The 16,500-nt window shown below is 38.6% G+C and overlaps 1 protein-coding gene across 1 annotated transcript in view; it reads right to left on the bottom strand.

The window, feature by feature from the left end:
* The window catches only part of KCNMB2 (potassium calcium-activated channel subfamily M regulatory beta subunit 2), a 230,515-nt gene that overhangs the window by 150,557 nt on the left and 63,458 nt on the right, over nt 1–16,500 (bottom strand). The window lies entirely within an intron of this gene.

Genomic DNA, 16,500 nt, shown 5'->3' with positions numbered 1-16,500 from the left:
GATATTGATCAACCAATTTTGAAGTTTATCAGTAAAGGCAAAGTTCTTCCTGAAGAAGAATAGGATTCATACTACCTGGCTTTAAGACTAACTGTAAAGTTAATAAAGACAGTGTGGTATTGGTAAAATAATAGATACAAAGATTAATAGAACAGAATTGAGAGCCCAGAAATAGGCTTAAACAAATATATTCAACTTATCTTTGACAAAGGAGAAAAGAATATTCAATGGAGACATAGTAGTCTTTATAACAAATAGTGTTGGACCAATTGGACATTAATATGCAAACAAACCTGGACACAGATTTTATATCTCTCACAAAAATTAACTCAAAATGGATTGTAGACCTAGATGCACAAAACTATAAAACTTCTAGAAGAAAACTTAGGAGAAAACCTTAGTGACCTTGGGTTTAGCTATGACAATCAAGGCATATTGATGACAAGAAAATATGTTTGTCTTTATTAAAAATGAGAACTTTGTCTCTATGAGTTGGAAATCAATATTTTGTAATATTAAATTTTTAAACCAACTTAATTTTTGAGCATGAATAAACAAAAAGAGGAAACTTTTCAAGATTTTGAGATAACAATAGAAGTTAAATCTTGTGCCCATTTTATTGGATTGTAGTAAGTGGTGATATATAAAGTTCATAAGAGTGTGAGAGTTTATTTTTATTTTTAATATTTCAATATTACATGGCACTGTTTTCTCTCTGGGACAAGGGAAGTCAACTTGTATTTACTGAACACCTATTCTGTGTCAGACACTGTACTAGTCACTTATATTACATAACTGCAAGAGGAACTCTCTCCCACTCTTAGCTGTTCATACATCCTCAAGCTACTCACTGATTCTATCCCTCATTCCATATAGAAGTAATAGAAGAATGTTCTGTGGGACACACAAATCAAGAATTTGACCAAAAAATAGAGAAAACTTTTAATTTCAAAGGTTTTTCTGATGTTCTATAGAATGAAGTAGTAGATAGAGATGTAAATGTGCTATCATGGGTTTCTCTCTCTCTCTTTCTTTTTTTTTTCCTAATGTGCCAGGAGGCCTTAGTGGACTCAAAGAAAGTGGAAATAAAGGAAGGAACATGTAGCAGGAGAATGGACAACTAAGGATCAGGTTGAGAAGAGCCTCTTTTCCCAAAGAGGAAAGTTACTCCTGAGAGTGAGGGGTTGAGTGAGAGATATTATTTTATTTCTTTGTTATATTTTAGTTCTTATTTTTTGAGGAGAGAGAAGGGATAGAGGGAGAGAGAAGGAGAGAGTATTTTAAGCAGGCTCCATGCCCAGCATACAGCCTGTTGCAGGGCTTGATTCCATAACCTGAAATCATCACCTGAGATGAAACCAAGAGTCAGATGCCTAACCAGGGACCAAGCATGCCTATTCACTTCTTTCCTTTTTTTTTTTTTAAGATTTTATTTATTTATTTGACAGAGAGATCTCAAGTAGGTAGAGAGCAGGCAGAGAGAGAGGGGGGAAGCAGGCTCCCTGCTGAGCAGAGAGCCCAATGCAGGGCTTGATCCCAGGACCCTGAGATCATGACTTGAGCCAAAGGGGGAGGCTTAACCCACTGAGCCACCCAGGCACCTAGAACTTTACTTATTTCTATTAAGGACTCTGTCATGTAGGTATTATTTTAAACATTTTGTAGATAATGAAGGGAGTCTGACAGGAAAAGTAAATTTTTTTCAAGATAGCACAACTAATAGCAATAGCTGAGGCAGAGTTACATGTTTGTTTAACTCTGAGGTTAATATTCTTCTTTTTTAGGGGTGGTGTAGTATAATGGTTAAGTGGGTAAATTCCATTGTTAAGTTACTTTGGTTCATTTTCTGGGATTTCCATTAGCTACTTAATCCTAGATTTATTCAACATAACCGTGCCTCAATATCCCCATCTGCAAAATAGTGAAAATCCTATGCTCCTATCAGATTGCTGTGAGAATCGAGGTAATTAATGACAAGCTTCTAATGTATTACATGGTACATAATAAAGGATCAATACACGTCAGCTAGAAGTATTCCAACATGACTTTGTTTCTGTCATGAACAGCCAACAATATTTTAAGATGCTGTCTGGGTTCACAAACATCAAACAAACAAACAAAAAAATCTGACCAGCAACTTGAATCTTAGAAGGGACATAAATAAATGACTGTCTGATACTATTTCAGGAGGCTTATGTGGAAGGAATTTCACCATAATTTGTTAGTCTAAACCAGCATATCTAAACTGCTCCTGTAATCCATATGTTCCTTCCAGTATACTTGTGGTTGAAATGCAATTTATTCATATTTGTTTCCTCTGATGAGGCATTCAATACCTTAAATCCATATTTGAATTAAGACCATAATATATACAAGCCACTACATTAGTTATACAAGAAGTTTGCAATCTTGTCAAGAGTGTTTTTTAAAAATATTTTAACATAAGAAGTGAGAAGTGCAGTAAGAGTAGTGTACCTTAAATAATGTAGGCATTGGAGGTAGGAAAGATTGCTTCCCGCAGGGAGATGTGGAAAAGTTTTAGAGAAAGGGTAGCATTTGATTGGCGCCTTGACCCAAGAGTAGATTGACTTAAAGAGATAAAGTGAAGGGGAATTAAAGCAAGAAAATATAAAGGAAGGACGATGGAGTGCAGTGAGTAAGAAGTGCACGGGAAAGAGATTAGAAAGAAACAAAGTTTGGTTGAAATTGAGTTGTGGGAATCAAAAGCAGTCTAGAGAATTTGAATCTTATGCGCAGGCTAAAGAGTTCAATTGAATGTGTTTAAGAATAATAGGCTCTGACCTGCCCTTTGGGGAATAACTCTGGTGTCCAATTACAGGTTGGGCTGCAAGAGAGAGAGAAGAGGTGAGGAGATGAATGAGGTATTGTGGAAATCCACAAGGAGGTCTGGAATGAGGTGCCAGTGGTCAAGGGGACATATTTGCAGTAAATTGTGGGAGTAGACTTGGCAATGCTAAACCTTATTTGGATGATTTTCCAAGGGACTGAGAGGAATCTGATGAATTTGAAGGCTGTGTGGCTAAGAGAATGCTGGGAAGCTTGAATAGAAACAAACAGTAGAAGTGGAATTGACAAATACTGAAATCACTGGGGACCTAATAAGAATGAAATTCACCTTTAGCACCGCCAAGTGGAGGGTCCAGTAAGATGTTGGAAATGGGAGATGGGGAACAGTTGATCAGAAATGGTAAATAAACGGCATATGCAAGGGCGATTATGATCCTTGGGTTTCTTCTACCATCATTGTGACTGACTAGTTCCCCAGCTTCCCTCCATGAGGATGTTAGTGGTTTTTCTGTAAACTGCATGACCTTTATTTTACTTATGCTAGATCCTTTATATTCACTGACTCATATAATATTAAAGTTAGGTGGTATGAGACTTCAGAAATATTCTTGATCTACAATTTCACTGTAACGATGACAAGACTAAGGCTCAATATAGTTAAGTAGTCTCTCAAGGTTTTTAAGTATTAGTGATGAGTCTGCTGACTTCTCTGCCAGTGGAGTTCTGCTGCTTCATGAGATACCTATCTCCAAAGCTGCTCTGCATCCTAAGATAGGTCTGCTCACCCTTGAGTCACCAGAAACTCTTGACCTTAGGAGAAGAAAAAGCAATGTTCAGAAGATATCCCACTGAAAGAGAAAGATCATTCTTGAAAAGGAGACTCCAGCTGGCTTGTTCAACTTGCTAGGCTAGTGTGCATCTATGTTCCACATTAAGATAAGTAAAACCCTGGAAGCTTCAAGGAAGCAAGAGTCTAAGGGAGTGCACTTCTCTTTCTGATTCTATAGATTTAAAAGCCCCCAACAGGGGCGCCTGGATGGCTCAGTTGGTTAAGCGTCTGCCTTTGGCTCAGGCATGATTCCAGGGTCCTGGGATTGAGCCCCACAGCCTGCTTCTCTCTCCCCCATTCCCCGTGCTTGTATTCTCTTTCTCACTATTTTCAAATAAAGGACTAAAATTTTTAAAAACAAAACAAAAAAGTCCCCAACAAGCAGTAATCTCACAATTAGGACATGGGTCCCTCTGTTTGCATTTCTGGAAAATTCACTGAAATCAAAGGGATGTTTTGTGTGGGAAGTAATTTGCTGTAAATCCCTGGATTGGAGTTGAAAAATTAGGAAGAAATAAGACACTTATTATCATGTTGGAGTCACAGATTCCAACCACATCTAATACTCAAACAATGAACTAACTGTATTTAATTTTAAACCTGAAGTCCAAAATTACTTTAGTTTGATAAAAATGAACAAACCATATACTCTATGGAGTGTGCAGGTGTAATATTCTTTTTGTGTCTCATTCACAATGATGTTAGCAAAATTATAAAACTCTAGCAGTAACAATTATTTGTAGTGCTAAAGACTGTGAATTAGATGATGAGCAATAATTGAAGTACTAAGTTTTTATAATTATAATATTTTTTTATTTGGCATGCAGTGATCTTTACAATGACTATAAGCTGAAAAACAATTTTTGCCAAAATATAAATGGTTAAATGTGGCCATATAGACTCTGGGTGAATGGTGTGTGAAAGAGAGATGGAGTACATATCCGTATGTAAAGTTTCCCAGCTCTCTGACTTGACCCCACAGCCTGGGTGAAGAAGGAATTTGACGTAGAATACTGGGCAGAGCTGCGTAATGAGCAGTGAGAACCTGGTGTGGAGAATATTATGGGTTGCCAAATGATACCTCTATTCATTTATGGTAATCTGCGAAAGGGAGCTCCTCAGAGCTAGTCCACTGCAGCTACGTCTAAAGCTGTCTTTTGGCTTTCCCTCTGCCTGGTATGAAAACTTAGCTCATCATGAGGAAGGGGTGTGTGTGTGTGTTTGTGTGTGTGTGTGTAAAGCTCCTTCTACTAAAGATGGCAGTTACATCCTGATAAACCCATAGTAAGTTGAAAATATCTTAAATCAACTATGTATATAATACACCCAACCTGGCTAACATTGTAGCTTTGCCTGGCCTACCTTAAACATGCTCAGAACACTTACATTAGCCTACAGTTATTTAGGTAAGATCCTCTAGCCAAAAGCCAATTTTATAATAAAGTGCCGAATATCTCATGTAATGTATTGAATACAGTACCGAAAGTGAAAACTGAATGGTTGTATGGGTACAATTGGTGAGGGCACTGATTGCTTATCCACCTAATGTCTAGGCTGACTGGGAGCTGTGTCTTGCTGCATTATTGAGTATCATTGAGTATTGAGTATAGCCCAGCATTTATGAGTATCATACTGCATTATTGCTAGCCTGAAAAAAGATAAAAATTCAAAGTAAAGTTTCTACTGAAAGTGTGTGGCTTTGTACCATCATAAAGTTAAAAAAAAATAAGTTGAACTATTGTTAAGTTGGGTAACATCTGTATATGTTTTTGTGTATGTACCTGTTAAGGGAGATTTTAACAATTGAAAACCAGAATACCAGGTTTGTTGGAGACTTGTCTTAGTAACCTGTTTGTCCCCAGTCCTCACCAGCCTGTCGGTAGGGAGAAGACAAATCAGTATGTTATATCCAAATAGTGCTGGCTGTTTGCTCTCCCCAGTTTGAGCACACTGGCAAAGTACCCTCTCTAAGCAGATATTTTGGCTCATTTCCCAGGCTGGCGAGCACTTGCTCAATCAAGTCTTTGTCCAGTGGGCACTGAGGGCCTTCCTCCAGGCTTTCGACCACAGAAGAGCACTACTGTGTGTAGACTGCTGCCTCCTGCTGTCCCAAAGCTGAATAATCACAAGTCCAAAAGCATCAATATATTTTACAGGGGGCAGGGAAGGGGAAGCTTTTCCCCTCCACTGGGCTCAGACTTGTGCCACCACATCCTCTACTTCCTCCCATCTCTGATTTCACACAGGATTGGTGAGACCAGGATCTGCCACCTCAAAGGACTATCAGACAAAGAGAGGTTTGCAGAGCCCCAGACACTCCATAAATTGAATCTCAGTTGTGCCCTTTCTCTCTCAAATGTTCCTCAACATTTCTCCCTCGGACCTCAGATCAGAAAGATGGCGGCTGTTCATTTTGCCTCTTAAGGAGTCTAGTGTTGGGTTACACAGCTTTGGACCAAACTGTAGGTCTCTGGTGGGCTCCCAGGAGTTAAGAGCTACGCTGTGTGCTGCCTTTGCCCTCAATCGAAGCTCTTTTTGTGCAGCAAAATTCTTCTTTATTATGAAAATAAAGGCAGAGGGACACACCCAGCAGTCAGAGCAGGCCCTGTGCTTTCAGCCTCTGTTTTGAGGTGTGTACATTTCCCAAGGCATCCTGCTGCTTTGTTTCCAAAGGAAACAAAAGCTTAGAATGACAGAGTCTTGCCTCCCAGATGATGCAGAATAATTTATGATTTCAATTAAATTGCTCCCAAACCTGTTGCACTGTCAACCTGTTGTAGTGAATGCAAACTAAATAGGCCATATTTTTATTTTAAATAAAAACCTTTTCCAGGCAAAGCTGGAAACCATGCGTGACATGAAGCAGTGGCTAGAATTGCTCTTTTCTCCGTAAGAGAGTTAACCTCTAGATCCATGATGTTGGGTTTGCTTGTTATGGATTGAAAATTATATTAAAACAGCAAAGGCTTAGTAAAATCCAAATTAGTTCACCAAAGGAGTGGCAAGAGAAACTGAAATCTATAAGCAGAATTTTAGTCTGTAGCTTTGGTCCCAACTTTTCATACCAAGCCCTTCAATTTGAATTGCAACAGATAGCACCCCTGAGATTTGAGTTTTCCTTTCTCATTTATAAGACTCCAGTCAGGGGTTCCATTTATCCATCCAGCATTCACCATGTCTTATTTGTTCCTAAACACGAGTAGCAAAAAGGAATAAAGGAACACCAGCTGGGTAGGCAGAAACTGGGTATTTAGTTGGCTTGTTGTGGGGTATGGGATAAAATGCAAATGAGCTCCTTTGGCTAAGAAGCTTGGGTCCCTTAGCCCATTCTCCCACTGTAGCTGTGATTGACAACACTAATAACTTGTCAGTCCCTTTTTTGGCCCAGGCTAGACAGGAAACATCACTGTGAATGACATCTTTTCCAGAAATCTCAGAAGGTACTGAGAGGTTTATCAGTCCCAGAGAGGAGTAAAGCTCAAGAGGAAAGATGGCCAAGATAGTTGGGTAGTGAGTGAGAAGTAATTTTCACCTCCAGGAATCCTCTGAGTAGAGAGAGTCTCCACTGAGAAGTTCAGTCATCTGAAGCCTTTTGAGAGTTAAGCTTCTGTCAGGAGATAGTAGAAACACTTGCTTGGTCTTAGGAATGCTGTGTCGTTTTATCTAGGCTTTGGTTTGTTTCCTGGCTTGTAAATAATGCCTCATATCAAGCACTACCAAACAAGAAGAATTTACTTTTTCAGGTAATTGTAATTTGCATCTTAAAACACTAAAGCTAATTACATTTTTAGGGAAAATTTTCTAAAAACTATTCTAGTATTTCTGACTTTAGGGGAAGAGTTTATTGATGCTATGGAACATACTCCTCATCATTCTAAATCTCAGGTCCCCATCTACAATATCAATTTGCATCTACTGATACATGTAATAGTTTCTGTCATGTATCTGGGAAGGTAGGTATAGAAAGGAGAAGAATGGAAGAAATGACATAGTGTCTGTCACTTTGTCACTTCTGTGGATTTAGTATAAACTGGTATCTGGAGTTCACAGTCTAGTTATCAGGACCCCAAAATGGACACAACTGTTTTTAAGAAAGAATTTGTGGGGGCGCCTGGGTGGCTCAGTGGTTTGGGCTGCTGCCTTTGGCTCGGGTCATGATCTCAGGGTCCTGGGATCGAGCCCCGCATCGGGCTCCCTGCTCCGCAGGAAGCCTGCTTCCCTCTCTCTCTCTCTCTCTCTCTCTCTCTGCCTGCCTCTCTGCCTACTTGTGATCTCTGTCTGTGAAATAAATAAATAAATAAAATCTAAAAAAAAAAAAAAAAAAAAAAAAGAAAGAATTTGTGATATTGTAGAACCAACCAAAGCTTGATTAGGGTCTTTGCTACAAAACATGGCAAAGACTTTAGAAAGGGTTGCTATTTCTGGGACTGGAAATCAATATAGCTCAAAAATGGTCCATGATCTTGGAATTAATAGTGGTTTTACAAGGGAGATTAGATGGGGTGGCAGTCTTTGGAGTGCTAGGATACTTCTTTTGAAACTGATTTTATGTTCACACACACATCTTAATTTAGATTGTAGGTTTAGTTGGCAGTGCGTTCTAGGAGAATTTTGCTGGAAATTTTCGGGGAGGGAGGGAACTGAAGCCCACCCGAGCCATTCTGGGACACTGCCTTTCTTGTCATGGTCTTCACATGAACACGAATGGTTCAATGATAGTAGGTAGTCTCTTAAAAGCAACTTTAGAGAAGCAGACATTGTGGTCATTCACACATGGAAATAAGAGCAGGAGAGAAATAATATGGTGGACACTGGGATAGGATGAGATCTTTTCTTAGCATTGGAGATTCAGAATTGTACTTGGTATAACTATAGATGGAAATCTATTAGTAATGCCTGGTAACACTGGGAGTATATTAAATGTTATCTTCTCGTTCTAGATATCTCAGAACTGGCTTATAATGCAGAACTACCCTTGTAGAGCACAGAGGTATATAGAGTATTTTGCCTTACTCTACATGGGCCCAAACTTAATGAGGAGGTTCACTTTGGAATTACATGTTGGCTATTTACACAAGTCCAACTTCTTCTTCTTCTTCTTCTTTTTAAAATTTAATTTCTTTTCAGTGTAACACAATTCATTGTTTATGCACCACACCCAATGCTCCATGCAATACATGCCCTCCATAATATCCACCACCTGGCTTCCCCAAACTCCCACCCCCCCCACCCCTTCAGAACCCTCAGATTGTTTTTCAGAGTCCATGGTCTCTTATGGTTCATCTCCACCTCCAATTTCCCCCAACTCCCTTCTCCTCTCCATCTCCCCATGTCCTCTGTGTTATTTCTTATGCTCCACAAATAAGTGAAACCATATGATAATTGACTCTCTCTGCTTGACTTACTTCACTCAGCATAAACTTTTCCAGTCCTGCCCATGTTGCTATAAAAGTTGGGTATTCGTCCTTTCTGATGGAGGCATAATACTCCATAGTGTATATGGACCACATCTTCCTTATCCATTCATCTGTTGAAGGGCATCTTGGTTCTTTCCACAGTTTGGCAACTGTGGCCATTGCTGCTATAAACACTGGGGTACAGATGGCCCTTCTTTTCACTACATCAGTATCTTTGGGGTAAATACCCAGTAGTGCAATGGCAGGGTCATAGGGAAGCTCTATTTTTAATTTCTTGCGGAATCCACACACTGTTTTCCAAAGTGGCTGCACCAACTTGCATTCCCACCAAGAGTGTAATAGGATTCCCCTTTCTCCACATCCCCTCCAACACATGTTGTTTCCTGTCTTGCTAATTTTGGCCATTCTAACTGGTGTAAGGTAGTATCTCAATGTGGTTTTAATTTGAATCTCCCTGATGGCTAGTGATGATGAACATTTTTTCATGTTCTGATAGCCATTTGTATGTCTTCATTGGAGAAGTGTCTGTTCATGTCTTCTGCCCATTTTTTGACATGATTATCTTTTTTGTGTGTGTTGAGTTTGAGGAGTTCTTTGTAGATCCTGGATACTAGCCTTTTGTCTATACTGTCATTTGCAAATAACTTCTCCCATTCTGTGGGTTGCCTCTTTGTTTTGCTGACTGTTTCCTTTGCTGTGCAGAAGCTTTTGATCTTGATGAAGTCCCAAAAGTTCATTTTTGCTTTTGTTTTCTTTGCCTTTGGAGACATATCTTGAAAGAAGTTACTGTGGCTGATATCGAAGAAGTTACTGCCTATGTTCTTGTCTATGATTCTGATGGATTCCTGTCTCACGTTGAGGTCTTTTATCCATTTTGAGCTTATCTTTGTGTACAGTGTAAGAGAATGGTTGAGTTTCATTCTTCTACATGTAGCTTTTCAATTTTCCCAGCACCATTTATTGAAGAGACTGTCTTTTTTCCACTGTATATTTTTTCCTGCTTTGTCGAAGATTATTTGACCATAGAGTTGAGGGTCCATATCTGGGCTCTCTACTCTGTTCCACTGGTCTATGTGTCTGTTTTTATGCCAGTATCATACTGTCACAAGTCCAACTTCTTGATTATTTGTGTTCATTCCATATTTCTTTGAGGTTGAGGAGATTCTTATTGATCTTTGCATATCTGTCAGTGTCTATCATAAAGCTGTTCATGTAGCAGGTACTCAGTAAATGTTATATAAAAATGTACAAAGATGACTGTGCTCTCAGATTATTGGTAGTCTTATTCCTCAGAGTAGGACCCTGTTTATGTGGGTCTAAACTTTTCCGATTTGTGACCGAGAGTCCCAGCGTAATTTCAATGTTTCTTATGCTTCCTGAACTCCCATACTCACCCTACCCAAATCAACCTGACAGACAGGCCTGGCACTTTTATTGCTCTTGAATTTGATACAGTCTGCCAGAATTTTGAGACAGTATTTGTCACTGTCTTCCTTCCCAGGAGAGATGAGCCATTCTGCCCATGGTAATTTTTCCTACAGAATTGCTTTCAGTTCACCTTTATTTGCTCTACCACAGAACCTACCAGTTATGATAAATTCAGAGGGAAAAAGTAGTGTGAACAGAAGTACAAATGTAAGAAAATTTAGGACCATCTTTAGAGAACAGTGAGTAACTCAATATGTCTGGTGCCAAAAATACAGGAAGGGAGTCAAAGAAGTTCGGAAAGCCAACTGGGGTTTGGAGTAAGGAATTTGGGGTTGTGATGTAGATAACTAGAAGTCATTTAAAATAATAGAGATAAGGAGTGATCTGAGTGAAAATATTCTTTACATACATTAAATGTTACTAATTAAATTTATTCTAGTTAATAAAGTAAACACTGTTGTTGAGATAAAGATTAAGAGAAGGTGTTTAAGCTGACTGAGATCTTATGGTGGAAGTAGTTATTATTTTGGAGCCATGAGCAGTTTAAAACTGGGAATGTTTCCTTAGATATAAATATAATGGTTAAAAAATACACATAGTTGGAAGTATTCTGTCCAGGGCAACCCAACTAAAATTCTTCAAAAAACTTAAGCATTTGAGCATCTTCCTTTCCCTAGTATGATTTTCCCTTTCCCCAGATCCCAGGAGACCATATGGTGTTCCTTAATACAGAAATTAGAAAATGGCCTCCCCTGAGGGAGATCTATTATATACGCTCCTAAATGGTCTATTGCAGTTGTATCTCCTAATAATGATGCTTCAATTCATTTGAGCCATAACCTGAACTGGGCACTTAAAAAACTCCTAGTTTTTTCTATAGTTTTATATTGTAATTCCCCGAGAATATTGCTAGCTCACAATAATCAAATCTCATCCTCTAATCTTAGATTGGTGATTAATGTAATTCTCCAGCATTTAACCACATCTATTCTATGATTTATGTTCTGTTATAGAAAGTTATATGATCAATGCACCTTAAAGGACAGACACCAGAATCATCATTTTGTTGTTGTTGTTGTTCACAGGTTTCCCTTTCAAAAAATAGTTGTTTACGAGATGAACTGAGAATAGAGCCTGATATTAACAGAGGAAAGCCAAATGCTCTTTACTTCTCGTATTCACTCCTTTTAGCATTATGCACTGGCATAGAATCCAAGAGAGAAGAATTAAGGAGGAAGGTCTTGAGGAAGAGTGGGGGCAGCGCCAGGGGAGAGTTCCATATAAGAAACATAATAGTCTAGATCTAAAAATCACTCACATTAGAAGTATGAGTTCGAGTGTATTTTGAAAGCATTACAAATATGAAGGAAGATCTTATATAATTAATTTGGGGCTAAGCTGTCATTTTAATTAAAACTAGCTAAATGGTTAGTTTACACTCATGGCTAGAGGTTCACACTAGCTGTTTCCACACAATTATAGCTGGCCTCTTTAGCACTTTCTGGTTTCATTTTCTGCCTTTGTCAAAATTTATATTCCTGGTTTTTCTTTGGAAAATCAGTCACCGAAATATGAGCAGAATATTTGCTTGCACTGGGGTATGATTCTCATAATGTCATTTTTAGTTTTTGAGAAGCAGCAACCTATTCAAATACAATGTTATCAGGTTAGCCTAGTCAGGGTTGAAATGGCTCCTGAAATACAGGTGGAGATAGAGAAGCATAATCAGCAACTGTAGGTGTGTTCTTTTCCATCTGTGACTGTAAATCAAATGGTTACCCTGATGAAAGAAAATTAACAAATGGTTTTCAGGGGCAAAGCTGAGATATCTGAACATTTGGGGGAAAAGTTGTTACCTAGAGAATGTTATTATAAAAATGAAATAAGTCAAAATGAGATGCTCTTAGAACAAATGTGAAAGTTCCTTTAAACAGGACTAAGGGTTTTGGGTTTCTTCATCACTCTAGTGATGAAGCTACTGACCAGACATAAAATTAGCCTCCTAGGATTTTTTATTATAACTCCATAAACAGATAGTCAAAGTCACACAATCTGACTTCAATCTAGTTTCAAAGGAAAGCTTAATGAAATGATATAGCATAAATTGATTTTACTATTTTTTTTGTAGTTTTACTTTTAAGGAAACCACTGCCTCATAACCAACAGATAGGGTAATAATGAACATAAATAATTTCAACTTTTCTCAGTTGAAAAAAACTTCTGTCACCTCAGAATTTTAGGCTTTTAACAGAGAGTGAAACAAATCTCAAAGTTTTTAAGTAATCTAGCTAACTCAAGCTCTAGATCTCAGAGAGGAAATTGATAGGATGATATTATGAGTACTTAATTTAAAATGGACCCCTAAGCATTTATAAATTGCTTTTCTAATCTTGGATTTTATCATTGGTCAGTGTAAGGTAGCATAGTGCTAGTAATAATGATCACTTGTTGAGTATTCAGCACATGCCAGGCACTTACATTATTTAATCCTTTCCGCAGCTGTTCGTGGCAGACTTTATTTTAACTTTCACCTTATAAATGAAGGACAAATGCTCAGAAACGTTAAGTAACTTGTTCACGTCTGACATTAATCCAGTGGCAGAACTGGTGTTCACATTCAAGTCTCTCTGACTCTAGGTTTCCTTTGTTGTTTTTTTTTCCTGTATCCTTTATTGAGTGACTATTGCCAGGAATAGACATTTACAGAAGGACTTCCCACTGTTTCCCACTTTCCTTCATGGTCTCCTAAGGTCAAATCCAGTCTCACTTTGTAGGGTAGGTCATGTCAAGGTTTTACCATTGGTGGTTAATACATTTTGAGGGACATGCACGGATGATGCCTGATGTATCTGAGAGAGATGGAAAAGTTAATAGGTGTGTATTGAGCATATACTAGGTGCCAGGTTTGTAGGCACAGTATCTCCTTTGATCCTCATGACAGGTCATTTTGCAGAGGGGAAGCAGGTTCAAAAACACTAAGAGACTTGCCCCAGTTCACCACAAAGTAGGTAAAGAGTTGGGATTTGAACCCAAGGCTGTCTGACTCTAGGTCCCCCCTCATCTCCCCTCCTGCACACTGCTCTAGGCCTCCGAATGCACAACTTCCTTGTGGCAAACTCTGTTTTTTCTCCTGATAGAACCATTAGTATAGGTTAGAAGATGGGAAGCTACTCAGATTCTCCTGAGAGACCCCAAAATCAAGGTATTATGCAAGTTACTAACATAGAGGTCAAATGGATCGCCCTGAATAAAGGATGTATTGCCTCAATGAGTATGTTTAAAATGGAGAAATTGACCTCCATTTAGAAAACATCGCACGTTTTCTACAATGGAATTCAGCTATTTTCTTTAGTCAGACATTTTAGTACAGGCAATTTGCAGCTGTGAAAATGAATTTAAGTGTTTTTAAAAATTCAAGGCAATAATGAGAAACATTTTTTTAAAACACTGAGCTTTCATGGGTTGGGTGTCAACGAATCAAGGATAAATAGAAATAGGTACACCAGAAATAAGTTTTTTTTTTGTTTTGTTTTATTTTGTTTTTGTTTTCTTTGAGACTTCATTAAAGGAAAGCTGGGATCTGCCTTTACTTGAATGCTTGTGGCAGTTTAAATTTGCCCTAGCATGGTTCAAGTCTCCTATGGATGAGGGGCCTCAGGTGAGCCAACAGCTCTGGGAAATGGGCCCAGACAGAAATAACAAGTAGGTACTAACCTACCTGAAACCTGAAGCTTTAAAGTGGGCAGCTGTATCTGATGTAATTTCTCATCTCTGTGGTGCTATTGTCCTGTGAGTAGTCTGTGATGTGAGATCTTGTCTCAGAAGAGCTTTTGGGCAGGTGTCGTCCCTATGAGATTAGACCTATATTTTCCCAGGACTCAAGGCAAGAGCTAGCTGGGGTTGACTCCCATGACATCATAGATGGCTCTGACATAACGTTTTAAATGGAGGCCTTGAATATAGTCTACCATTATTGATTTATAGACATCTATAGGCCTTTTTTTTTTCTTTTTTTTTTTTTTGCAAAACAGGAGTTGGCACAGAGGCAAACTATGAAAGAAAAACTGAAATAAATTAAATACACTTGCTGAATCTTAAATCCATACATTATTTTTATTTTCTACTGAACTAAGAGATAAAACTTTTTCTTATTAAACCCCAGTGGACTGGTTTGAACCTGTAACTGGAACCAGATTAGAATATCAAAATATTTTCTAAATTACAAATGAGTCACTGAATATAATTCAGTTAGAGTTCCTGGTGCCAGGGCTTGCTCACTATTCTATGAGAACTAAAATTCAAGTTCACAGGTTTTCCTTGCCATGTGTCTGTGCGGGGACATTGTGCTACTAGACACCTTGGTAATAAAACGGGGAGAGGGGATACCTACTAAATCAGTGCTTTAAACACTTTCTTTTTGCTACAATTTTTTTTTTCTCTCTCCCTTCCTTCCCAAAATGACACTGGAAATCAATGTAAGTCAGATAAATGTGGTCCTATGCTGTTGGAAGCAGGCCCTGAGGCCCCAAGTCCTGGCAATGGATGATCTCTGATCCCCCTCTAAGGAAAACCAGCACACCATGGAAGCATGGTTTGAAAAGCCCCGCACTAAATGATATTGTGCAGGATTTGGGTTATTTGGCTTCAGGCATTCCTTTGGCATAGACGATTCCTACAATTCTGTCTTGACATCTCTCCCAGATGCTAATCCCACTTCCAGTTGCTAGTTATGCATTGTTCACATAGAATCCTTACTGGCATTCCAAACTTGACATGTTTATTGTTGAACTGATTCTGTGTTCCTCTTATACTGGCTATCTGTGTTACCATGGCCACCATTCTTCCAGTTAACCAGGCTTATAACCTGTTAATTCTTTAGTTAATTCATTAATTTATTTCTTTTCTCCAACCGAGAAAGAAAAAATGCCCTACCTTGTTATGAGACAATCAAAGCACTCTTTAGTGTCAGGCTTGGTCTGTGACACTGTGCTCAGATTTGAAGTGAGCAGTGGGGTCAGTAAGGCATGTTTGGATAAGGAGGGCCCCGCAGATACCTCAGAAGAAGATACAGAGTAAAGCTGAGGCTTTTGCAGTCAGGGCAAGACCAGGGCTCAGACCTTGGGCAACTCAGGAGAGCACAGTCAACAGTACATGGTTTAACCCTATGGGTGGTAATTTTCACCAGGGTTTTCTTTAAGGCACTCCATGGCCTCATGCAGTCAGGGCTTTACCATTTATTAGCTGTATGTCCTTGAGCAAACAACTTTCTGAACTACAACATTCTCAAAGGTAAAATGGAGATAAAAATTCCTTTCCTGCCTTTGAGTTTGTGGTTAGAATTAAACAAAATAATAACAAAATATGCATCATAAGATTTAAAGTTCTCTGTGCATGATAGTGGTGTTAGGTGGTAAGCTATCTGAAGCTAGGCTTTCATTTATTCATTCAAATATTTACCGAATGCATGCTATGTCTAGGTGCTATGCTAGGCACTAGACAATACAGTAGTAAGTACAATCTCTACTTTAAAAAAAATTTTGAGGAGTGAGAAAGGGAGAGAGAAAGCAAGAAAGAGAGAGAGAGAGAGAGTACAGGGAGGAACAGAAGGAAAGGGAGAAGCAGACTTTGAGCTGAGCATGGAGCTGGACATGGGGGCTTAATCCTATACCCTGAGATCATGAGCTGAGCTAAAATCAAAAGTCAAATGCTTAAGTCAGACTGAGACCTTCAGGTACCCCTACAACCTCTACTTCTTATGGGTGGATTTTCCCCTACAGAATAGATGGGGAGGCACGTTTTAAACAAATTGATACTCGGCTAATAGTTTTGAGATATATTACACTTATTATGTGCCATTCTTATTCTAAGCCTTTAACTTATTTAATCCTCCCATCATAATATTCCAGTGTAGGATATACCATAATATAGATAACCATTCCCTGAAGGGAGCTCCAATTTCTTTATCCATAAAAAGAAGGCCTATTTCTTAGCCTTGTAGTAAAGATTAACTGAGACATA

This window comes from Mustela putorius, unplaced genomic scaffold, assembly GCF_011764305.1.
Source record: "Mustela putorius furo isolate JIRA1106 unplaced genomic scaffold, ASM1176430v1.1 tig00003834_pilon_pilon_pilon, whole genome shotgun sequence".
Classification (NCBI taxonomy): domain Eukaryota; kingdom Metazoa; phylum Chordata; class Mammalia; order Carnivora; family Mustelidae; genus Mustela; species Mustela putorius.
This window is presented reverse-complemented; position numbering and strand designations above follow the sequence as displayed.